A 27,561-nucleotide genomic window follows, 5' to 3' on the forward strand; every position below is an offset into this window, starting at 1 on the left:
ACTTATACTTACAATTTGAAACATAGCAAAAAATATCAGTGACAAAACATATTCTACTCCATCAGTCCTATCAGTAAAGTAATATAAAGCAAATTCAACACCTATCAAAATGGCAACCATATTAAGTCCAAATCTAAACAATAGTAAGATACCAAAATATTGATTATAGCTTTGAATTATTGAGTATATATCTTTATATAAAGAAGTGATGTATCTAACTACTTTCTCAGAGTGATTTGATCTCTTTATATCTATCTGTTGTAACAATCTGTCCAATTCTTTCAGTCTGTTTCCGATTACATTGGATATTTCGATGGTCAGGCAATCAATAAATATCAAGATGAATCCAGTTGTTAGAATTATCATTATTATCAAACAATTTTGGTCAAACTTTATGCTGACTGATATGCACATGGCTGACATGTATAGTATATTGAATGTAAAGAAAAGTAATCTTGAAATACATGCGAGCTTGGAGCTATTGATTATTCCAATTTTTTTATCCATTGACAAAATACATTTGATCATTTCTTTCCAAAATACCTTTTTGCTAATAAGAACAAACAGACTGGGTAATTGTACACCAAAAGAGAACATACTTCCAGTTATTGAAATAATTTTTTGCTGGATTTGGTGTGTGTAATAAAAGGACGAAGATACAGCAATTACATTGATCGTTATACATGTTAATTTGAAGAATATTTGAATGTATAGATGTTTTTTGACATCCCCTGGTATGAGACCTAAAATTTTGGCAATGTTTATGTACCATATTAAAAATTTTACGTCGTTGTTAAGCACATTTTTACTGGAATACATCGTTTTTGCAGATGAGTGAGATATGGGTTGAATTGAACGAGATAGTTTGATTAACACGTTTAATCGATGCAATATTATACAACGTTATTTTAGCTAGAAATCGAACGATGTGCATAATCAAATTATCATTAAACAAATAATCATAACATTAAGCAAATTATCATAATTTAACATCATAATGCACATCGAATAATACAGTTGATGCATTTAATTGGAAAAAATGAAACATAATAAAAGAAAAACCTTTTTTAATTTTGTACACAAGCTTTAAAGTCTTAAACGACAAAGAATTAAAAAACAATATCTTCTTAAAATGATTCAGTTCGAAAAAGCTTTTACGATTTCACGAATATAAATCCTAAACCGAGCTTTCGACTTCCTCTCTGAAGGCTTCGACAAGGCTTCAGGTGTATCAAAATTCTCAGCTACCACATCACCTCACTATTATCTACACTGTAGGTAGAGGGATGGCCAAACTTTTTCTATAATGAGGCCACAAAATGATTTTCGTCTATTACCGAGGGCCGCAATATTTGTTACCTTAATATGTTCGAATTTTGAACTTTTTACTAATTTTGTTTAAGAGGGGGTAGGGCTTGAAATCAATATTTCAAGTGCCATTTTGTAAATTTTAGTTTTAAATTAAATAAACTTTTATTTGGTACAATTCAAAGAATATTCAAAAAAATTCAAGACTAAATATTAAAAAATAACCCAACGGAAAATTTTTAGACACCTCAAAAGAAAAAGATTATGCATGTAATGGAATCATATGAAACAAAAAATTCAAAAATATTTTATTAACATGAGTTTTTTCTTGATGTAACACTTACGAGTTTTTTAGTTTGAACGATTTTTGAGTTATTTATATTACCCAGAAGTCAAAATAACGAATTTATTATACGAAATATAAATTATAACAAGTAATTGGACTTCGTAAGTCCTAGGTTTTCACCCAAAATAATCGAAAGTAGAACTGGAAGTCGATATTTGAACGCTTCCTGTAACTTTGCGGCGATTGATAAAATATTTTACTAATTTTGAGTCATTTTTACTAAACTTTGGGTCATCATTGTTTAAACAGAAATGACTTCAAAACCAGTGGTGGCTCGTGATTTTTACAATAAGGGAGGCTATACCTAACTGTAAAATATCTAGACAAATTTGCACTAGCAAAAAAATGCGCCAAAAAATGTAATTTAAGGCCCCATTTTTTGACCATTTTTTATTTACATTTCATAATATCATTCTAATTCATAATTTCATGATATAATATCATTTTAAAAATAGTTAGTCTAATTGTAAAAGTTTAATAACAAAGTTTGTGTCGTTTATTTGATAATAATTCCATCTATTTGTAAATAGATACCTCGCATATCAAAATAAATATATATTTGAAGTTTTGCAGTCCATACATAATGAAGCTTCAAATTTTTTAAGATACTCAAATGAATTTTTTTAATTCTAAACGCGGCCTACTGCGAATTCAAAAACACCATAAATTACCGATATTTTGCTTTGAGTTAGAGATATCGGAAAAAGTTATTTGAGCAAGTTGTTCCAAATATTATTATAACCCCACATACCAAATTTCATAACAAAATTCGCACTTTTAGATTTTTAATTATTTTTAGTCAGGACCCTAAAATTCGTTGTCCCGAGACGCACGCAACCACGCAACGGAGCCGAGAAGCTATTCTGCCTTCCTTGGTATATCTCCGGGCAGCGTGTGATGGCACCGTAGATGCCACTGTTAGGAGACCGGGTCTCCTTAAACGCCTGCTGCGCTGCACGGAGCATTAGCAACGGAGACTGTTGGGCTTCTCGGCTCCGTGCTCCGTTCATGCATCTCGGGATAACCCAGGGTTCTGCCTACAATAATATGTATTGCTGTGATCTTACTTTTGAAATCTAATGATGTTCTCAGATGTAATTTATCTTAATTAATTAATCAATAATTATCTCATCAATCAAACAGATCAAATACCAATATAGTGTCAATCTCAGGGCTAAATTATAATATCAATTACTTACTTTCGTGGCTTCAAAGTATTTCTCAGTGGATTCCTAATCGGGATAGATAAAAGAGAGTAAAATAATACACACATACGGATTTCAATTAGAAATTATAAAAATCGTTTATTTTATCTAAATGGCAATAACTGCTTCATATTTCTTATATCTTATCTTTCTATCTTTATTTAATACAACAGTTACAAAAATGGGAATCTTATTTCTTTATGTCTCCAAATTTATTTTATTTATAATGAACTATTATGATTTATCAGTAACAAATTGATTTAGGTTTGATGAAATTTTTTTAATAGTGATTGTGTGGCTCACTTTTCAATGTGGTATTTAATACACAAACCATACATTCATGTCATAACAAATTAGACTGACCTTTACTGATGATTTGACAATGTCTTCGCACAAAACACGTTTCCTATTGGCTTGGGTTGCGATCCAACGACTCGTCCAAGTCTTCCAGTAATGCCTCGGCTCCTTTGAAAACTACGCCTCGTACAGCACTCGTTCCTGCCTTCTCCTGATGCCGTGTTCCACCTTTTTTAAACACTTTTTAATTTTCAAAAACTAACTAACCCGGCGTTTCACTTTTTTGTACACCCTTCTCGAAAGCTGGACTTCGCCTCTCGATCGCTCAAAACACACTGACTCTCATTCCTCATTCCTTCTCCTCCTTCCAAAATACCCCTTCCAGCATTCAAAAATCAACAAATCCCAAGCAACTTTCAATTATCCGTATTTACCAACACAAACTTTCCTTTTTCTAAATATCTTAATGGATTTCAAGAAAAAATAATATTCCCCATTTCAATTTTACTTTCCACATTAATCCTCTTTACAAATTTAATAACCTATTATCTTATTTACTAGAATATGAGTTATCGGTGGTTATTTACAACCTTTCCACGAACACTTTCTTTTTAAACATCACTCTAATTGTTTGCTTGCGTCTTATTGTTCCTGGGGTTCGTAAACACTTATCCGAAACACTTTCTTAAAAACTACCTATACAAAATTTGTTTTTTACAGGGTGTTCCAAATTTACATGCTCGCGGTCGAGAAAAACGAAAACCTTTATTTTTATTTGAATTTTAAATATAATTATAGACTTTTATTTCTTATGTCAAATAGGAATATAACAGTATATAAAACTGAGACGCGATCATGCGTTCTAATGCTAATGCTCCGTACGTATGGATAATTAGTGATAATATGGAATTTACACGTTGTATAATAGTGAGAGTTGTACTTGTTGTTTTCGCGATTCATGATAAACAAAACAGTGTAGAGTGTGTAAAAAATTTATGGGGAGGCTGAGCCTCCCTTGCCTCCTCTGACGAGCCGCCACTGTTCAAAACCGAAACTAAAGATTCAAACTCAACTTTTCAATACGCTTCGATTGATGTGTTACATGTAATATTTCTGCACTTCTGGTTAGAACTTTATAACCGGAAATGAACCGGAATAAAAACCAAAATTTTACATTTGTTCTCATCGTTCAAAGACACGTTCGAATTATATATCGCTTATACTATTTCGGTTACTTTAAAACAGTACTTACGGTTGCAACTCTAAAACCGGAAGTCTTATATCAACTTTCTCATCTTTAATACCATCCTTTTGTTATAAGCTTTTATTCGACACCTCATCTGTCATTCCATCTGTATTAATAACGAAGGAGATATACATACGGTCAGACAGTCATGAAACCGGAAGTATATATTTGTTCTCTTCTTGCGAAGTTGCGTCGAATAATATATCACTTGTATTATTCCGGTGACTCTAAAACAGTACTTCTGGTCGCATTTCTAAAACCGGAAGTCCTATGTCAATTTTCTTGTCATTCTGCCTATTATAGCGGAGTACTTATATTCGCAGTTTCTCACCTTTAGTAGCATCCTTGGATTATAAGCTTTCATTTGACATCTCCTTTGTCATTCTACCTGGTAACATACGAAGGAATTATATTCGCGGTCGGACGGACAGACGGACAGACAGCCTAGGTAAAAATCCATGTAGTAGGATAGAATTCGGAGGTAATATCCTATTTTTGCTCCGATTGACTGGTAGTCCATTCTTTCACGGTTTTTGCTGTACATTTTAAAGAACCGCTTGGATTGACATGAAATCTGGCATACGCATAGCTAACATTTCATAGAAAAAAAGTGATATGGTGCCGATGTGTGCTTTTACCCTGGGGGTGACTTTCACCCCATCTCGGGGGTGAAAAAATATATGTTCAAGACAAGTTCCGAAATGAATAAACTGACTAATTTTAAGCAACTTTTGTTCTATAGAGTTTTTTCACCAAACCAATACTTTTCGAGTTAGTTGCAAGTGAATATGTTCATTTTTCAACAAAATATCCACATTTTTAGACGGTTTTTCGCAAATAACTCAAAAGGTAAGCATTTTGTCGAAACAATACTCTTAGCAAAACTATAGCCTATAAAAAAGTGAAAAAAATGGTGTATATATTAGGTCCCTATACCTAGCAAAAGCAGAGTTATAGCTAATGAAAAATAGTTTCATATTCGAAAAATTCCAAATAGAATAATTCAATGTGAAATATAAAAAATAATGAAGCATTCTTGGGGAAAACACATTACAACTTTTTTAAAGTGTTTAAAAAAATCTTTATTTCTGTTTTTTATAAAAAAAATTTCTAGCATCAAATGTAATAAGTTACGCTCAAAATAAAGTTGGTCTCTTTTGTTTTGGCAAAAAAATCAGGAAGACCACCCCCCATTAGCAACTTAATGAAATTAATCGTTACCGCTTCACAAGTTACTTTACTTATGTTGTGTTTATATGATCTTTAAGTTTAATCGATTTAAAGTGCTTATTTTAAAAAAAAAATTGGTTTTAAAGTAAAATTTTAAAAATTTTAATTTTGACAAAAATGCTTTTTTTTCAAAATAACTTAAAAATTGTTAGAGATACCAAAAGTCTTAAACAATAAAAAAAGTCGGCTTTACTTTTCTGAATATTTTGTATTTTTTTATTTTTCTGTAAGACAAAAATTGGTCAAGATTCGGTGTTTCTAAATTTGCATACACTCGTCATAAGTGACTCGTTCAAGCCCTTTTAACTACAGCTCTTTCAAAAATAAGGACTTTGAACCGATGAAACTTACAGATCGTATGATTAATACATACACGAGTAAAAAACTTGTGAAGTGATAACAATTAAGTTCATTTGAAATGCTAATTAGGGGGTGATTTCCCGATTTCTTACCAAAAAAAAAAGAACAAACTTAATTTTCAGCGTAGCTCTTTTACTTTTGATGCTAAAAATTTTTTTAAAAAACAAAAATAAGCATTTTTTTAAACACTTTAAAAAAGTTAAAATGAGTTTTCCCCAAAAAAGTGCTTCGTTTTTTGGTTATGGCACGTTAAAATATACGATTTGGAATTTGACGAGTATGAATCTATTTTTCATTAGCTATAACTCTGCTTCTATTAGATACAGTGACCTAATATATACACCAAATTTTTTACTTTTTTACGTGCTATATTTTTGATAACAATTTTTTTTCCACCAAATACCTACTTTTTGAGTTATTTGCGAAAAACCGTTTGAAAACGTAGTTATTTTGAAGAAAAATTAACATATTCACTCGCAAATAACTCGAAAAGTATTAACTTGGTGAAAAAACTTTATAGAACAATAGTTGCTTAGAATTAGGCATTTTATCCATTTCCGGACTTATTTCGATCATATATTTTTCACCCCCAAAAGGGGGTGAAACTCACCCCTAGGGCAAAAGCACACATCGGCACAATATCACTTTTTTCTCTGACTTATTAACTATGTGTATGCCAAATTTCATGTCAATCCAAGCAGTTCTTTAAAATTTAGAGGTTTTGCAATATTTTCGGTTTTCGGTATAGACGGTTCAAGTATTACGTAACGCAGGTTGGGGGGGGGTCAAAAATCTTTCAAAAATTGCGTTACGTAATAGTTAAACGCCCATTACAGTGCGTTACGTAGGTGGGGAGGGGGGCTCAAAAATCTTAAAAAATCGCCTTACGTAATACTTAACGCTCCCAGTATTTTAGAAGCTCTTGACTATCGTTATAGTACACTCATCCTATCTATAATATTAATAAAGAGGCAACAATGAGTGTTAGATACATGATAAAACCAAATAAATAAACATATAACGCGTCGTCGTAAGACAAGGCGACACACTTTCGCCAAAACTATTACACAACAAAGGGATCACAATAGATGGAAAAAAGTTCGTTTTGCAGATGACATAATCCTTATAACTGATGACCTAGGAGACGTAAAGGAAATGCTAAATGAGTTAGACGCTAGCTGCTGGGAAATAGGCATGAACATGAACTTTACTAAAACTAAATTTATGACTAATCTGATTCCTAGCGGGTTGCTGATTATACGTGAACAGAAAGTAAAACTAGTGGAGAAGTACATTTACTTAGGTCATTAAATTAGAATTGGCAGAGATAACCAAACGTGCGAAAAAAAAGTAGATTAACACTTGTTTGGGCAGCTTACGGAGTGCTGAGAGACATATTCAGGAGCAATATAACGATCAGTTTAAAAACACAAGTCTTTGATCAATGTGTCCTACCGGTAAGGACATATGGAGCAGAGACACTGACTCTAACCAAAGCAACAGCGTCGAAAATGAGGGTTGCTCAAAGGTGTATGGAAAGACCCATGCTGGGCGTAACCTTACGGGATAAAATAAGAAATGAAGATCTCAGACAAAGAACCGGTATTACAGATGTTATAGAGCGTGTCACCAAGCTCAAGTGTAACTGGGCAGGACACGTCGCCAGGCTGATAACTGGCAACAATCAGTACAAAAACGTGAAGTGTGGAAACAATTGGAGGAGACCTATGTCCAGTAGTGGACGTAAATTGGTTGGAGGAGAATGATGATGATGAGGATGATCAAAGTTATACTTACAGATTGAAATATTAAAAATGTTATAGCTGAAATCACACTGGCTTCTAGATCGGTGTCACCATTAAAATAAAATAACAGAAAATGAGCAGTTACCAAAATCGTGACTAAGTTAATTCCCAATCTTAATAATAGTAAGATTCCAAAATATTGATTAAATCTTCTGATTATTAAGAATACATCTTTATATAAATATGTGACGTAGCTGATAGTTTTACCACAGATACATTTTCTATTTGATCCCATTAGTCGCATTTTCTTTAACATAGTCCGTAATTCTTCAAGTCTGTTCTCGATTATTTTAGTAATTTCGATAGTAAGAATATCGATAGATATAAGGTTGAATCCAGGTATCAAATTTAACAGTACTGCCAACCAACATTGGTTGAACTTTATGCTGATTGCTGCTGATTCAATTGCCATGTAGATAAAGTAGAATACATATAAAAGTAATCTTGAAGCACATGCAAGTTTAGAGATACTTATTCTTCCAATCTTGTGGTCGATGGAGAAAATAGTTGTTAGCATTTCTTTCCAATATCTCTTGTTATAAATAAGTACAAACAGACCAAGTAATAGTAGACTTACTACCAAGAGACCATGACTTACACAAAACAAATTTTGCTGGATTTGGTGAGTAGCTAGTACTGATGAAACAGTAATAAATGAAATGAGACACAAGAAAGTTACTTTTAATAATGCGTGGAGGTATAAGTTTGTTTTAGAATCACTTGGTATGACACCTACGACACGAGCAATTTTTAAGTAAATGCTCAAAAACTGTACGTCGTTGTTGAGGATCTTTTGACTTGAATACATGTTTCTGCATATAATAGACATGTTTAATGGAACAACCTGGTGTTAATAAGATCAGTAGCAGATACTATTATGAAGAATGGTATGTCATTAGTGGGGATACGACATGTTACCTACATTAATGGAGTTATCTTGACTTTAGATCACAAAGTAATGTGCAACGTATAGAACAGCTTTTATTTATTTAATTACCAAGAAACTTAAGATCATTAGAACAATAAAATCAATAATAATTATTTCGATCATAGACTCTAAAAAACCTATATAGTTGAACGTAATGTTAAGGTATTGCTATTTTCAAAATGCACGCATAAATTCTAATTATTTTTCTTTTGGTACTTACTTCGTTTCTAAAATTGGTAGTACTGAAGCTATAAAAAATAATATATGAGTTTTCTACAGCTGGTGTCATCATAATTTCCGGTTCTTTCTATCGAAGCAATCTTCAGTTTTTAAATACCTGGCGGTCATTGCAAATTCGACATCTTTTCTCCAGGATCGCCTGGTCTACCTCAATTTTTTCTAGTGGGCGAGTCAATTTTTCTATCGTTTCTCCATCTACTTTCAGGTATTCCCTGCAGATGTTCATACCAGTTTATTTGCCTTTTGGTTTCAATTCTTCTTCTTCTTCAGGTGCCATCTCCGCTACGGAGGTTGGCAATCATCATAGCTATTTTAATTTTTGAGGCAGTAGCTCTAAATAGTTGTTTTGAGCTGCATCCAAACCATTCTCTCAGGTTCTTCAGCCATGAAATTCATCTTCTTCCGACGCTTCTTCTGCCATTTATCTTTCCTTGCATTATGAGTCGCAGGATGCCATACTTTTCGCCCCGCATCACATGTCCGAGAATCTGTAGTTTTCTTTTGGTTGCAATTGTGCTAGATCAATTTCCATGTCTCTCCGAATATATTTGTTCCTCATTCTATCAAGGATAATGAGCCTTTCTATTATAGTTTTATATTTTTTTTGTTTTTTTTTATTATTACATAATAGTCCATGTAATTGCCTAGTGGCTGATCTTGCTTTGCCCATGTTGAAATATGTTTCTGCGTACTCCCTGCTTTTGATGTTATTTGGACTCTTAAGTATGTGAATCTTTCAGTTGATTTCAGATCCCATTTCAATTTATAGGTTTCAGGTATTTCTCCTGCAACTAAGTAATCGGTTTTTTGTATACTAAATGTGAGCCCTCACTTGGTGTACTCCTCTTCCAGTTTTTTAAGCATATAATCTATATCACTCTCTTGTCATACTAAATCTCTATAAACGAAAGAATAGTAAATAACATAGGATTCGCTGATGACACAAAGCAAAGGAATTAAAGTCCGAATTGAAACTACAAGGCAAGCATTTATAAAAATGAAGACACTGCTTACAAACAAAGACCTTCAGTTGCCTCTCAGATTGAGGGCTCTAAGATGCTACATATTTTTTATATTGCTATACGGAATGGAAGCTTGTACATTGAAGAGACAATACATAAGAAGAACAGAAGTGTTCGAAATGTGGTGTTACAGAAGAATATTGAAAATTCAGTGGGTTCAAAGGATTACCAATGTTGAAGTGCTACGACGTTTAAATAAGTTAGAAATTATGAAAAGTATAAAAACTAGAAAACTGGAATATTTGGGTCACATTACCAGACGAGAAAAATATGAGTTACTGAGAATTATTATGCAAAGAAGGATCCAAGGAAGAAGAAGCATAGGAAGAAGACGCATCTCCTGGCTGAGGAACGTTTAACTGTAGAGAATGGTTTAACTGTAGTTCATTACAATTATTCAGAGCAGCAGCCAACAAAGTGACCATAGCCATTATGATATCCAACCTCCGAGAGGAGAGGGAACTTTAAGAAGAAGAAGAACATTTTTCATCTCTTTTTCAATTTAATTTTTTTCTATTTTTCCTACAGTCTTGAGAGTGATTGTATGACGCTTATCCCTCTGTCGTTTGAACAATTTTATCTCCTTTTTTATAGATGTTGTTAAATATGCTTATATCTACATGTCATGTCCTTTAAAGAACAAGGTGAAAACATACGCTAGTAGTCCACATAATACTTGTGGTCGGTATTTTAGTAATTCGTTCGTTATACCTTGTTTGTGGTCCGTATACTTTTCGATTTTTTAGAATTTGTATTGCATCTTTGATTTTCTGTACTGCTATTTCGTCGTATTCCAGTTCATATGTTTAAAAGTTGTAATAGTAGGGGGGCCCAAGCGGGGATTTTGCACTTACTCGAGCGCGTCAGATTAGCATATGGGGAGAAACCTGGTACCCTGCAGATGTACATCTACCATATATTATTGGCTCTTAACACAGGGGAATTCGTTAAGGGGGGCCCGAAAAAAAATATATATCTTTAAAAAAACTCGAAATTGTCAGATTAAGATAAGGTAAGTTAAGTACATGCAAAAGAGTGTATATTTCAAAAATATGACGATTTGAACCGGGCGTAAGGGAATGGGTGAGTCCCAAAGTTTCACAAGTAAAGAGCGAATATTTCGCGAAATGAATGACAGATCGAAAAACTAAAAAATATGTGCTCAATATTTTATAAAAATCTATCGAATGATATCAAACACGACTTCCCACGGAGAGGGGTGGGGGTAAATTTAATATTTTAAATACCAATCCCGCGATATTTCGCGAAATGAACAATAGATCAAAAAACTGCAAAATACACTTATTCAATATTTTTGAAAAATCTATCGAATGGCACTAAACACGACCCCCCACGGAGGTGGGGTGGGGGATTACTTTAAAATGTTAAATAGGAGCCCCCATTTTTTATTGCAGATTTGGATTCCTTACGTAAAAATACCTAAGTGACTTTTATTCGAAACATTTTTTCGAATTATGGATAGATGGCGTTATAATCGGAAAAAACGATTGTTGGAAATGGAAAATTAAATTAAAAATGGAAAGTACCCACTAAAATAGAAAACTTTAGTTAACCTTTTTTTGTTTTTAGGACCTACTCTTCACAACCCACTAGGTCCCCATAACGCTCGAGTGACTTCACATTTAGCATACTTTGCTCCCCTACTATAAGTAATGGCCGACCCAATATCTTCTTTCTATTAAATATATGTTCCTCGCTTCTTTTCTGTTTCTTCTCAGGTTGTTTACCGTTTTCCATGCTTCTCATGATTTTGTTTACTTTATATATTTGTTGAGTTTTTCCCATTTTCTTTCCCAGGAGGTATTTTTTGTTACAGTTGCTAGATTTTTTACTTCTCTGTTTGATCTTGCATATGTTCGTCTATTACTAGTATCTGGATTATTTGTTTGCAGTTAGTTTTGATCTGCCTTTTTCTTGTTGTGTACTGCATTAGCGATGTCATTTATCCACTACAATTTTGTTACTTTGGAACGTATTGAGTGTTTCATAAGTTGCTGCATTGATTTTATATATTATCCCTTGGTAGGTATTCTGAGCTGAGGACTAGATCAAGTTTATTAATATATCTGGTCCAGGAGGTGTTAGAAGATAGCTTTGATAGAATAATCAAATTCAGTGAAACCATTATGGGCCGAAGTAACAGAGAATAGAATTTCATAGAGAAGGTACTTGTTCAGATGAAGCGGCTTTTATGCTCAACGGTCACGCAAACTGCCAGATATATTGATACTGGGCAAGTCAAAATCCATATTTGATGGAAGAATATAGGACATAATCTCTTTAGAAGGGAATTTTTGGGCCGGCCTTAGAAACAATCATAATATATTATAAAGCCATATTTTTTAAGAATACTTGGCTGTTCTAAAAGAAGATCTGTCGAATGGTCACCAAGGTCTCTAGATTTGGCTCCGTTAGATTATTTTATGGGGATATCTGAAAAAGTCGACTAAATAATGTAGAAGAGTTTAATAAGCGCATTAGAACTATAATCTCACAAATAACTCTGTCGAAGTCATCTAAAACGTTAGGAAAGAATTTGCTACCTATCTTTCTCATTGCATCATTGCCCATGTTGTCAATTTCAACATTAATTATTACCAGAGAACGGCAGTTCTCGCCAGTGGCGCAGACCTACACCCCCTACACGACGCGACACTATATATACACGAGAACGGCAGTTCTCGCCAGTGGCGCACACCCATACCCCCCTACAAGCGACACTATATATAATATACACAAAATTTTCGATTTTCTAAATCTGACTGAATTGAAAATTGGGCCAACTCCCATCTTAAAGCTCAGGAAAAGACTCACACATTCATATGTCAACCATCCATTTTGGTCCAAGGGTGTGGATTTTACGGCCCTTCCTATTTAGGGTCTGTTTTTCGTTCTCGTCCCCAAAACTCCCAAAAACTTCGAAAATTTAACTCCAACCTTTGCGGCTTCTAATAGAAGCGATCATTACCTTTCCAACGCAAGTCTAATTATGAAAATCGGTTATACTGTTCAAAAGTTACCGAGCTCAGAAATATGAGTCAATTTTTATTTAAAAAAGGTAAAATGTTTGTGGATATAATATATATCTATGTATGTATGTATGTATGTGGAAAAGTTAAACCGATCTGAATTTTTTCTCTGTGTTTGAAGAGGGGGTGAGGGCCGATTCAGAACCGGTGTAGTTTGTGAGTTTTGTCTACCCATAAGCCAGCTATAGGACTTGGTAGGTACAAAACGGCATATTTTTTGGCGGTATATATCTTCGGTTCAAAAAGAGACAGGAGAACAGTAAATACACCAAATTAATAGCATTGAGTTAAGCTTTCAAACGGTGTCTAAGCTGTCAGAATCAGACATACACACGGCTCAGTATAGCCGAAAAACTGAAAAACTAAACTTGGAAAATTTTGGTTTTTCGACAATTACTCAAAATTTCAACTTATGAATTACGCCAATAACTAAGCGTTTGTAGAAGGACTCTAGACGAATCTAACGGTGTGTACATTATATCCGGGAAAATTCGAATTTTTAAGTTATAGGCTTCATAAGTATGATCAAATCTATTTCTTATTGGAAAAACGGTTTTTCAAGCTCAATAATTCCTGTAATAGTTTCAGTTATCATACTCGACCTTAGATGCATAAGATACTACTTGGCAATACGTTTTAAACTCATGTTTAGTGAACAAAATCGGTTAAGCCGTCCTAAATGGTTTATGTAGTTGTAGTGGTTACGACGCTAATTTGATCTGGCAACTGGCAATTCGAGTTCATTTACCGGCCATCCCAATATTTTTTTTAATGTATTTCGAATAGAAAAAAATCTAGTGTACATTCGATGGACACTAGATCATTTGGGAGATAATGCGACAAAGGCGACCATTTATAAAGCTTCACGTGTAATTGAGAAACATTGCATTCAACTTTTAATTTATAAATAACTTTGAAAAACTCCTTATACAAGAATAAAAAACCGCTAAACGCCGTAAAAATGAGTGGCGCATACAATATTCCATCTACAAAAGATCTGATATGAATATTACGTGGCGCAAAGATGTATTTTCAGTTTGATGCAAAACAAAATTTTAGTTTTATTTTAAAAGATTTTTTCATAATATTTGCTAAATTTGAAGTAAACGCGCCACAAGAGAGTTTCAAAATTCAAACTGTATCAAAGTTACTATTTTGTGGAGCGTTTTACTTCAAATTGGGCAAATATTATGAAAAAATCTTTTAAAATAAAACTAGAATTTTGTTTTTATCAAAATGAAAATACATCTTCGCGCCACGTAATATTCATATCAGATCTTTCGTAGCTGGAATATTGTATGCGCCACTTATTTTTACGGCGTTTAGCGGTTTTTTATTCTTGTTAATAATACAGCAGTTTTGGTTAACCCCGCGGAAGAAAATATTCAAATATTTGCGTCGTTGCAAAGACGATGTTATATCATTAGATAGATATTGATACTTACCATCTGAAATATAAGAGATGAAAAAAGAGCTAGGAAATAAAATCCAACATACGACTGAGCTGTAATACTATACAGAATGAACTCAAAACATGCCAAAATCGTCAGTAAGTTTACAGTGAGTCTCATAAACAGCAAATTTCCAAAAAATTTATTGAAAATTTCGATAGTGAAGAATATATCTTTGTAAAGTTCCATTACGTTATTTATTACGTACACAGATTTTTTCTGATGTCTAGCGCCTTTGTGATTAACTACTTCTGTCAATTTATAAATCTCCACAAGTCTTTTTTTAATAGAAGTAGTTATTTCGACAATTTCTATATCAAGAAACATAATAGTCATCACCATAGTAATAGTACAGGTAGTGCCAATAATTGTAAATCCAAAGAAGATATTTATCCACACTGACATTATTAATCCAATAAGACCTGAAATGAAGTAAACGCAAAATCCTAGTACCAAGGAAAATTTAGAGGTAATAATAGTTCCAATTTTATTATCAATAAGTTGCATATTCTCTTGGAGTTCGATCCAATATTTTTGATTAACAATAAGTCCATAAAGGCAAAAAATAGTAATAATACATGTAGTTGCTCCAGTGGCAAGAAAAAATAACTTCGCCATATTTGTTGTATGAAAATGACCATAAATGGATATTGCAAGTCCCATCAAAATGCAAGAAAATTTTGTACCAATTTGAATAATGAGAAGCTCTTTTGATGCACACGGTATAATACCTAGAAAATGCCCCACCTTTTTAAAAAATAATATAAAAGTCAGATCTGTATTATAGGTTCTTTCTTCTTTAACAGAGGTGTACATTTTGTTGAATGAATTTTATTCATATGAACGAGAACTTCTGTTGATGATTTATTGATACTGAAATGTCTTACTAGTAAAAAAATTGTCCACACATAATCTAAATATGAACCATAAAACTAACAATTACATTAGGTGTTATACCAAACAAAACGAATAAAGCTAATAAACGTCTATTTCCATTAATGGTACACATTTAGTCCGTAATATGCTGAGTTCCTAAATTAATTTAAATAATTAATAATTTTTATACAGTACGTTTTTTCTTATTCTCTAGCCTCTGGACCGGACGAAATAATCAACAACTCCCAGCTGTCAACTCACAAATAGCTCCCAACGAGAGCAGTCGTTCATCTGACCAACATAATTAATTTTTTTTTATTTTTTATTTATTAATATTACGGGAAAACCCCATTAACAGTTACAATTAACAAATAGTAAAATGTAAGATGTATGTAATAGATTGAGAAAAAAAATATAACCAAAAAACAACAAAAATAATTCCACCTGCAACAATGTTCAAACAACCAACAATTAACATTACAACCCTAAATTTATAATTAAAGTTTTACACTAAACTAAAGTATTAATTATTCTATGAAATTGATTCTATTAAACTGAGCCCTGAACCCACTCTCAGACATATCAAATATTTCCAAATGAAGTTGGTTAACATATCTCGAGTATCTTTCTATAGGCAAATTCATACCATAATTTGTTCGATGATAGGGTATATGAAAAGAAGAGTAGTTATGTCTCCTATTTCGTGTGACAACCTCAATGTTAACTGACTCCAACAATTCAGCACTATCAATTTTCCCTGTAACAATTTTATGCAAAAAATTTAATCCAGCACAGATTCTCCTTTCTGAAAGTGTTTTCAAATTCAGTTGTTTTTCCAAAATTGAATAATTATGATCAGAGATTCCAATATATAATTTGAATCCACAAAATCGTAGAAACTTATGCTGAACCTTTCCTACAGTATATTTATGAACAGCTTGGTAAGGAGACCACACCACTGATCCATACTCAAGTTTAGATCTGACCAATGAAGAGTAAAGGCTTCTGACAGTGTCAACAGAAAAATGTCTACAATTTCTTACGATGAAACCCAACATTTTGGATGACTGTATTGTGACAGAATTAATATGATCGACAAATGTTAAATTTTTGTCGAAAATTACTCCCAAGTCTTTTATTTTTGATACAGTTTTTAATGGTTGCCCACACAGTTCGTAAGAAGTGTCATATTTTCTGGAACCCTTAAAAAAACTAATTAGACAACATTTTGATATATTTAGGTTTAATTTATTAATGTGACACCACTGCGTTAATCTGTCAAGATCGTCCTGCAGCAGTTGTTGATCAGTTTGGCAATTCATTATTCTGTAGACTTTGAAATCATCAGCAAAAGCTAGACCTTCACTGTTTTCAAAACAATCAAAAATTGAATCCACAAACAGATTGAAAACATTGGGGAACAGTGCCACCCTTGGGGAACACCAGAAGTTACACATATTGCATCCGATTTAAAAGCACCTATTTTGACCATCTGTCTGCGCTCTGACAATACATTTGATCCAACCTACAGCCGAAACATCAAACCCTATATCAAATAATCTCCTGAGAAAAATATTATGGTCTACTTGATCGAAAGCCTTTGAAAAATCTGTGTAAACTGCATCAACTTGCTTGAATTCTTCCAAAGCTTTAATTATTTTTGATTGATATGGTAACAGATTAGTTAGAGTTGGACCACCTGAAGAGAAACCATGCTGATTCTTATTTATTAGCCCACGACACATCCAGTTTAATTGGTCGCTGAAAATACTGTCAAACAATTTTGGAAGTGATGATTGAATGCATACACTCCTGTAGTTCGTAACATCGTTTTTGTTCCCACTTTTAAAGATGGGCGTGATAAAACTATCCTTCCATTTTTCAGGAAAAATTGAGGATCTTAAAGACTTATTAAATAATAAACTTAATAAACTTATTAAATAATAATACATGACTGATTGGATTCTGGAGATTCCCTAATCGATGTAAGGAAGAATATGTGAAAATAATCCGCAAACCAGGAAGAAACAGCACTTTTCCACAGAACTACAGGCCAAAAGCTTCATCATCCAGCCTTCTGCATCCAAAGTTGAACATAGGCCTCCCCTAATTTCTTCCAGTTTTGTCGATCTTGGGCTTTCTGCAACCAATTCCCAGCAATCCTTTTGACGTCGTCTGTCTATCGTGTAGGTGGTCTACCTCTACTTCTTCTGTCTTCTCTTGGTGTCCACACTGTAATTTTTTGGGTCCACCTCCCGTCCCTTATTCTGGCTACATGGCCGCCCAATTCCACTTCAGCCCACCCAGTGTTGCCAATCGCATTTCTCTAGATTATCCGATGATCGCTCGAAAAATATCCGATTTGTCACGAAAAGGTACGCTAGGTTAAAAAAATTTCTGTTATTAAAATCAATGTTGCCAATGTTATTCTTTTAGTCCCCTTAACAACCATCAAGTAACAAAATTCGTTGTTAGTACGACAATCAGTTGATTGTAATAAATTATCATTATGATAATTAACATAATTCATTGATTAATTAATTATTAATTATCAATTAACGTAACAATTATTAACATAATTGATTAATTAATCAATTAATCTCATAATTGTAATCATTTATGTTTTCAGCAACCCAATGAAAGTTGACATTGACAGTAATTAAATATTTGATAATGATCAGTTGATTCCATTTCTGATTAGCGTTCGAACAACCGGCACTTTAATCTACTGGATTCTCTATTTCACAGTTTAAAAATTTTCGTTTATAGATGAAAATCTCATATCCTAGCTGATTATTACCTAATTCGTGTACCTATGTAAATAATATTTACTTACTATTATTATATTATTCGTGTTTTGTAAGTGTTAAATTCAAATAAATAAATAAATCTAAATATTTCATTATTTGGATCGTTATATTAATTTATTATAATTATTTAAGTAAAAAAAAACAATTTTAAATATTATTTTATTAAAACGTAATAACTACCTAAAACTAGGTACTGGAAAAATAAATAATAAATAAATCAGTACAAAATAAACTACAGCTACATTAATTGCATAGGCACAAAATTTCTGTGCAATGCTTTTAAAATGCATTATTTTTTTCGAGTCCTGAGAAAGCTAATAAGTATTATTTAAAAATTTAAACGCAGAATGAAATATTACATTATTACCGAGGGCCGAAAGTACCTGAAGACTTCTATAATTTTTATTCTAATATGTTACAGGGGTAGAAGGAAAAGAGAATATTGAGTGTGATTTTTAATTTCAAATATCTCATTCAAAAGAAACATTTTGTTTATTCTAAGGGACTTTCAGCCCTCGGTAATAATGTAATCTTTCATTCAACGTTCAAATTTAAAAAAAATATTTATTAGTTTTCTCAGGATTCGAAAAAAATGAATACGTTTAAAGATTATTGGTCCGAAATTTTGCGCCTACGCTCTTTTAACAACTAAAGATTTATTACAACTAAAACAATAGAAATGTATTTGACAGTCTTGTAGTTATTAAGGTATCAAAGTTATTATCTATAATACCCTTGCTGCGTTCAACTTTAATGACCGACTAAATAATTTTTATAGGCAAAAAATTTGAAGGATTTTTGAGTTCATTAGTAGATATCTAGATACTAGTTTCAAATAAGTAGATTTTTCTACAACCACTATTCCAAATGCATTTTTCTGCACAATTTTATGTTAACAAACTTAATATTTTCTCACAGAATGTGCAGAAAAGTGACGTTTCTGAGCCGGAAAGTTCTTTTCTGCATAGTACCTTACCCACTTTAACTTTTTTTATTAACCATTTATCCATTATAAAAAAGTATTTTCACAAACCAAAACTTATTTCATAAGACGAGACGTTTACTTAAGCACTGCACTACATAAAATAAAAATAAAACAAAATCGTGCGTGAATTAGCTTTCCCAAGTTTAAAGACTAAAAACTAAAAACTCATAAATAACATCGGAGGGCAGACGGTTTTTGAAATTTGAATTGGATTAGTATGTCTTAAGTGGATGCACTTGTGCATTTAAATTCTAAACAAAAGAATCGGCACATGTCCCTTTTGTCAAAAGATGAAAAGTATCGGATGTCACTAACATTCATTCAGTATAGGCTATTTATAAAAATTTGGTTGGAACCAAACAAAATCAATGTTTTGTTGGTGTTGGGAATATATGGATGAGAAAGTTTTAGTCGATGGTAGATACACTGAAAAATATCCGCAAATATCCGATATATTTAAAGATACGAAGAAGATACGACAACTCTCAAAAAGGTACGCAAATCGGATAATTATCCGCCGATTGGCAACACTGCTTCAGCCATGCTACTCGCTCTATGACATCTGTGACGCCTGTCCTTCTTCTGATTTCTTCGTTTCTGACCCTATCTCTGAAAGTCAGTCTAAGTAGTGACCGTTCCATTCTTCTTTGGGCCACTATAAGTTTCGTTGCTGTGGCCTGGGTTAACTATAATGTTTCGGCGCCGTAAGTCATGACTGGAAGCACATATTGGTTGAACGTCTTTCTTTTCAAATAATTTGGCAAGTTCCTCTTGAAGATGTCTGATAGAGCTCCATATGCACCCAGTGCTAATGTGATCCTTCTCTGTAATTCGGCAGTTTAATTGTCCCTGGCAATTTGGATGTCATGCCCTAAGTATTTATATTTATGGACAATGCTATTTCGTTGACGTCGATTTTTGGATTTTCGCTTGGTACCAGGTTTGTCATGTATTGTGCTTTTCCAAAATTTATGTTTAAACCAACTTTCTTACAGGCGGCATCTAACTCTTTAAGCATAGTTCTAATCTCTTTTAAGTTGTCTGTTATAAGAACTATGTCGTCTGCGAATCGTAGGTGGGAGACCCTTTCACCGTCGACATTTATTCCTTTGGCGTCCCACTCCAATTGTTTAAAAGCATGTTCAAATACTGCCGTAAAGAGTTTGGGAGATAACTTGTCTCCCTGTCTTATTCCTCTTTTGATTTGTATAGATTTGGTATCTTTGTGTAGTCGGACGGTCATGGTTGCATTATTGTATATGTTCGCTATCAGCGAGTACCGATAATCTATACGACTTTCCTCCAATGCTCTCATTATGCTGTTAATTTCTATCGTATCAAATGCTTTGCGAAAGTCTACGAAAGCCAGGACCAATGGTCTGTTGTATTCGATAGATTTTTCTATAATTCCTTTTATGCAGTGTAGGTAGTCGTTAGTGCCAAAGTTTTTCCTAAAACGCGCCTGTTCTCTAGGTTGGCCAAAAGCTTACTACCAGCAAATTTGCTGAAACCACAATACTCTCAAGACTCGAAAAGGAAACAGAAAGACTGTAGGTTCTACCAGAAACCGAATTCGGATTTAGAACCAGACATTCAAGCGAACACCAGGTACTCAGGCTCACAGAATAAGTCACAGTAGGCTTCTACGACAGACAGTACACCGGAACAGCCTTCCTAGACATAGACAGAGGATTCGACAGTTTGACATAAAGGATTGATCTCCAAAATGAAGAACTATGGATAGAGCAATGCAATGACAGATCTACTCTCCTCGCACCTCGTAAATCGAAATTTCAGAATTTGCGTAGTACAAGTTCTATCCAAAGTCCGAAGTCCAGAGGCAGGAGTACCACAGGGAGCAGGAGTCTCCGCTGCTGAAGAAAACATATACACAGCTGTTGCCCTCAGAACACCAGGCCCAGGCCACTTTCAATATGAAATAAAAATAAACTTCCCAATGAAAACAGTCAATTTCTGGCTTCTGATCAAAATTTTCTTCCAAAATTTGTTCGAAATAGATCAGAATGAAACCTACAATCGTTTATCTCCTTCAGAATAAGATCTTCTTCTTCTTAAAATGCCGTCTCCTCAATGGAGGTTGGCTACTACAACTGCAAACTCTTCTCGTCTTCAGCTGTTCTTATTAGCTGTTCAAAATTTAGCCCTGTCCATTGTCGGATATTTCTAAGCCACGACAGTCTTTTCCTTCCTAGTCCTCTCCTTCCCTCGATCTTTCCTTTCACTATAAGTTGAGCATATTGGTACTTATTATTTCTCAGTATGTGGCCCAGGTATGACGTTTTTCTAACTTTCACTGCGTTGAAAAGTTCTCTTGTCTTGCCTATTCTATGCAGCACTTCTTCGTTTGAGGTATGCGATGTCCACGAAATTTTTAGAATTCTCCGGTAGATCCACATTTCAAAGTCCTCCAACTTATTTATGGTTGATGTTTTAAGGGTCCATGTCTCAACTGCATAAAGAAGAGTCGACCAGACGTAGCATTTGGATACACGTAGTCGAATTTCGAGATTTATTCGAGAATCACAAAGCAGTTTTTTGATTTTTTCGAAAGATTTTCTGGCCTGTTCTATTCTCGATCTTATTTCTAGATCAGGATTTAGGCTGCTATCGATCCAACATCCCAAGTACTTAAATATATTGACTTGTTCTAAAATGTGCCCATTTATTGTGCAAGGTTGAGGTACGTTTTAGTTTTTTCGGATTGACATCACTTTGGTGTTTTTAATGTTTATTTTCATACCAAACTGCTCACAGGTCGAGTTGGTCTTGTCGATGAGTCGTTGTAGACCCAAGCCGGAATCCGCAATCAACACCGTATCATCTGCGTATCTGATGCTGTTGATATTTACGCCATTCACCTTGACTCCATACTTGGAGTCCTCCAGTGCCTCTTTAAATAGAAACTCGGAGTAAGGATTAAACAGCAGAGGCGACAGAACACATCCTTGTCTAACTCCCCTCCTAATTTCTACTTCTGCGGATGTGGAACCCTCGATACTAACTCTGGCCTTTTGGTTACAAGAATCATAACAAGAACAAGAACAACTGTATGAACAAGAACAAGAACAAGAACATTGTATGGCTACAAGAACACGATCAGGATCAACCCGTGTTGAGCTGCCCCCCCCCCCACTTGCAAAAATCAAAAAACAAATAGCCCTGATTTATGAGCTATTTATGAGCTTTCATATTCCGCAAACTAAAAATTTTGAGCTCGTTCCACTGAGCAGGAATTTAATACTTTAGTGGGGGGGGGCTGAGTCTTAAAAAGTACTTTAAAATAGGAATATTGAATCGGTTTTGAGGCAGAATTACGAGCTATTTATGAGCTCTTCAAATTATATAGTTTCGATTTTTGAGCTCATCCCCTTAACCCCCAAACAACCCTTTAATTGATTTAACTTACGAGAAAAATGCTGAGAAAACTTAAAATATATCGTATTGCGGATATAATTCCTATAGCTTATATACTCTAAGAATAAACTATTAAATCACGTGCATTTCGATTATTGAGCTACAACCCCTTGCAAGAAAACCACCCTATCTTCCCGGCTTAAGAGAAAGTTGTACTTAAAATGCATTCAATGAATTATTTGGCGACTACATAGCATTTAATAATTTATAAGCTTCCAAATTACGCGCATTTAGATCAGTAAATTGCAATTGATTTTGTATAGTGCAGTCACTGAAGGTAAAAATCAACGATTACCTTCAATTTCGGTGAACCTTCATCGATTTTCACGAAAATTGGTCAGTGGTTAGAGGATACGTCAAGAAACAAAGGTGACATGGTACCACCTTGCGCCTTTACCCTGAGGGTGGATACCGCCCCTTCTCGGGGGTGAAAATTATTTTATAAAAAATAACTGCACAAATCAATAAAAGAACAAATTAAGAGCAAAATTTATTATATAAAGTTATTAAAATAAGTCAATACTTTTTAAGTTATTAAAGATCAAAGATTTTAATTATTCGTGAAAAAAAAGGCATGTTTTGAAGCGGTTTTTGGTAAATCACTGAAAAACTGTAAGTTTTTACAAAAAAGTTAATAGTAGTTTAATTCGTATAGCTTATATTCTAAGAATAAACTCTTAAATCACGCACCTTTCGATTATACAGCTACAACCCCTTCGCAAGAAAACCATCCCATATTCCCGGCTTAAGAGAGAGTTGTACTTAAAATAATTTAAATTAATTATTTGGCGACTACATATCGTTTAATAATTTATGAGCTCGCAAAATATACGCATTTCAATTATTGAATTGCCATTTTCTTTCTATAGTGCAGTCACTGAAGGTAAAAATCAACTATGACCTTCGATTTCGGTAAATCTCCATTCATTTTCACCAATTTACAATAACAACTTGTGGTTTTAGCCTGGGGTATATGTCACCCCTTCTCGTGGGGTAAAAATTACTTTATTAAAAATAACCCCACAAATCGAGAGACGGACAAATTGTAAGCAAAATTTGTTATATAATGTTATTAATAAATCAATACTTTTTGAGTTATTAAAGATCAAATATTTTAATTTTTGTGAAAGAAATGCATGCTTTAAAGCGATTTTTCATAAATAACTCAAAAACTGTAAGTTTTTACAAAAAAGTTTTCATCACTAAAATTGAAGCTAATAAAAAATATAATAAATTGCTTACTTGCAAAACCCTTTAATGTTAATTTAAAGTAAGTTATTTGTAATTAAATGTATATTTTTTTCTGCGACTGTTCAAATCTAAGGATTCAAGCTTAAATAACGGAAAAAAGATGCATTTTATAACACTTAGGTACTAAATACTTGTCAAAGTACTTAGAAATACCTATCAAAAATGAGCTCTAGAAAAAGTTGATAGCATCAAAATCCGCTCACCAATTTTCGTGAAAATGAATGGAGATTTACTGAAATTGAAGGTCATAGGTGATTTTTACCTTCAGTGACTGCACTATAGAAAGAAACTGGCAATTCAATAATTGAGATGCGTATATTTTGCGAGCTCATAAAATATTAAACGATATCTAGTCGCCAAATAATTAATTTAAATTATTTTAAGTACAACTCTCTCTTAAGCCGGGTATAAGGGATGGTTTTCTTGCGAAGGGGTTGTAGCTCAATAATCGAAAGGAGCGTGATTTAAGAGTTTATTCTTAGAATATAAGCTATACGAATTAAACTACTATTAACTTTTTTGTAAAAACTTACAGTTTTTCAGTGATTTACGAATAACCGCTTCAAAACATGCATTTTTTTCACGAATAATTAAAATTATTTATCTTTAATAACTTAAAAAGTATTGACTTATTTTAATAACTTTACATAATAAATTTTGCTTATAATTTGTTCTTTTATAGATTTGTGCAGTTATTTTTTATAAAATAATTTTCACCCCAGAGAAGGGGCGGTATCCACCCTCAGGGTAAAAGCGCAAGGTGGTACCATGACACATTTGTTTCTTGAGGTATCCTCTAACCACTGAACAATTTTCGTGAAAATCGATGAAGGTTTACCGAAATTGAAGGTAATCGTTGATTTTTACTTTCAGTGACTGCATAATACAAAATAAATTGCAATTTACTTATCTAAATGCGCGTAATTTGGAAGCTTATAAATTATTAAATGATATGTAGTCGGCAAATAATTAGTTTAATGAATTTTAAGTACAACTTTCTCTTAAGCCGGGAAGATAGGGTGGTTTTCTTGCAAAGGGGTTGTAGCCCAATAATCGAAATGCACGTGATTTAATAGTTTATTCTTAGAGTATATAAGCTATAGGAATTATATCCGCAATACGATATATTTTAAGTTTTCTCAGCATTTTTCTCTTAAGTTAAATCAATTAAAGGGTTGTTTGGGGGTGAAGGGGATGAGCTCAAAAATCGAAACTATATAATTTCAAGAGCTCATAAATAGCTCGTAATTCTGCCGCAAAAGCCGATTCAATATTCCTATTTTTAAGTAGTACTACTAAAGTAGTCCACTAAAGTATTAAATTCCTGCTCAGTGGAACGAGCTCAAAATTTTTAGTTTGCGGAATATGAAAGCTCATAAATAGCTCATAAATCAGGACTATTTGTTTTTTAATTTTTGCAAGTGGGGGGGCAGCTCAACACGGGTGATTCTGACCAATAGAAAGCTACAGAAATAAAAATTAAACTGATTATGTTTTGATGATTTTAACTTCCAATCGTATAGTAAGATATTTGATCACGTGTTTAATTCTGTCCAATCAGATTAAAATTATTCTGAGAATTATCTACTGTAGAAAATTATCGATAGAATTTTTTTAAGTAGATTGTTTCTAATCTTGAATGGGTTGCATGTGAGAGTTCATTTTAAATGAAGTAAAAGTCAGACTTACTCTCAATCTTTATTATAACTTCCGACGACCGGTTTCGCTCTTTAAACTTTGTAGAGCATCTTCAGGTCAAAGGTAACAAGTTACAAAATGCTACAAATAAAAACCAGAATTAGAACATTGTCTGGTTGTAAAAGATGCTAAAGATCCATATGATCAAGCCAATGTTGAATAACATACATAAAAGTAGTGAAATAGCATACCAATGCACATGAAAGCATTCTTGGGGGTGGTGATACAAAACTTCCCTCAAACGCGACAACATGCGCAGAAGTATGCTATACATAATCATGCAATCATAACGTGTCGTACTTACATTCGGATACAAGGAGCCATCAACTCAGTTTTCATTATCATGATGTTTCTTTTAAAGTTATGTTAACGGGATGTGGTGGAATAGACGGGCGATGCAGCATAGGTAAACAAATCTATGGGAATTAGGAGTTCTTGAGGGTGATGAGATAATTGGTGGAAGTTAACCAGCAAATCTGTGTCTGTTGTTATGTTTGTGTAAATCAAATTAGTGAATGACTTTTTACAATTTTAATGTGTGCTGATTTTAAAGGTTTTATTTTATTTTATTTTAATTTTATCTATATTTATATGTATATTAAGGAATTCTATTTATTATTAATGTAAGATTGACAACGTTTGGATCTTAAATGTATTGAGTAATTATTGTGTATTTTAGAATTTGATTGTGCAGTTGTAAAATTATTATTTTAAGGTCAAAACCAGATCTGTGACGTGTACTGCTTGTGTGGGACTATTGTTCTAATAAGAGGAGTAGGGAGATCGAAAGTTTATTAATTGTAGTTAAAATGCCATATTGGCAGTCAAATAATAAATTAATAAATAGCAATACAAAAGGTGGATTTAAATTAAATTAAAAATTAAAACAGCAATGCAGGCAAACAAAACATTACAATTTAATGGTGGAGAATTGGAATAGAAATTAAATTGAAATATAATTGTAATAGGAAGTAATTGTTTGTGAACAGCAACTATGTTATAAGTGATATAAGCTATGGATAGATATTAATAAACTATTGAACCAGAGAATGGAAATTGGTAGTAAATTATACTTTCTTGGTATACCTACATTGTGCTATAAAATTTGTCAATAAATAAATACTTGCTAGTTATGTAAATTCACCTCACATAGAAACACACAGGACAAAGGACGATACAACAAAAAGAGGGATTGTTTAGTTCTGGAGCACTACATTTGATTATTTTACTACAATTACTTTTTAATTTCTTAAAATCTTTCTTCAGGTGTCAGTTTTTTAATTTTGTGTTTTTTATTTATAAATTATTGAGGGAATTATGAAGTATGAAGTGTCAGAACAAGCTAGGTTAGTTGTCTAATTCTTCTTCTCCATCATGTGTTGAGGGTTGCTAACATTCTGTTTCAAATATTCATGAAGTAATACATTATACAACCACGTTAGTATTGCTGATTCTAAATGTGAATTTAATATAATATTACAACCACAAGCAATATACATTAACTCCATTAGAACCATCAACCAACCAAACATGCTGTAATGAAGTAACAGATGATTCAACTTTGACAAATTAGACAAATTACCATGTCATGGTATGTTATAGTTGGTAACTCTAATTTTAAATTTGTAGAAATTCGAAAAACGAAACCAGACTCGTTGAGAAATGATAACTGGAATGGAATAAATAAGTAATTTAAATTAAACATGAATAACAAATAAAATTAAATGTTAAATAGAACATTAAACTGTAGTTGTAAATAAGTTAAAGAATAACTAAGAAATTGTAAATTAAAAGAGAGAGTGAGAGAGAAAACCGGATTGTAAATGAAAGTTAAAGAGAAAAGAAAGAAATGTGGAGTTATCACGACCGTCAACAGGTGTTCATTTGGTAACCCTTGTCTTTGACGTTGACAAATCAGCGTGTTAAGGAACCGGAAGTATAACTAATTCTAGTGGAAGGGCACAAGTTTGTATTATTTAAATGCAAATGTACTTTAACAATACCCTTTTTGATAAAAG

This window comes from Diabrotica virgifera, chromosome 3 (assembly GCF_917563875.1).
Source record: "Diabrotica virgifera virgifera chromosome 3, PGI_DIABVI_V3a".
NCBI classification, from domain to species: domain Eukaryota; kingdom Metazoa; phylum Arthropoda; class Insecta; order Coleoptera; family Chrysomelidae; genus Diabrotica; species Diabrotica virgifera.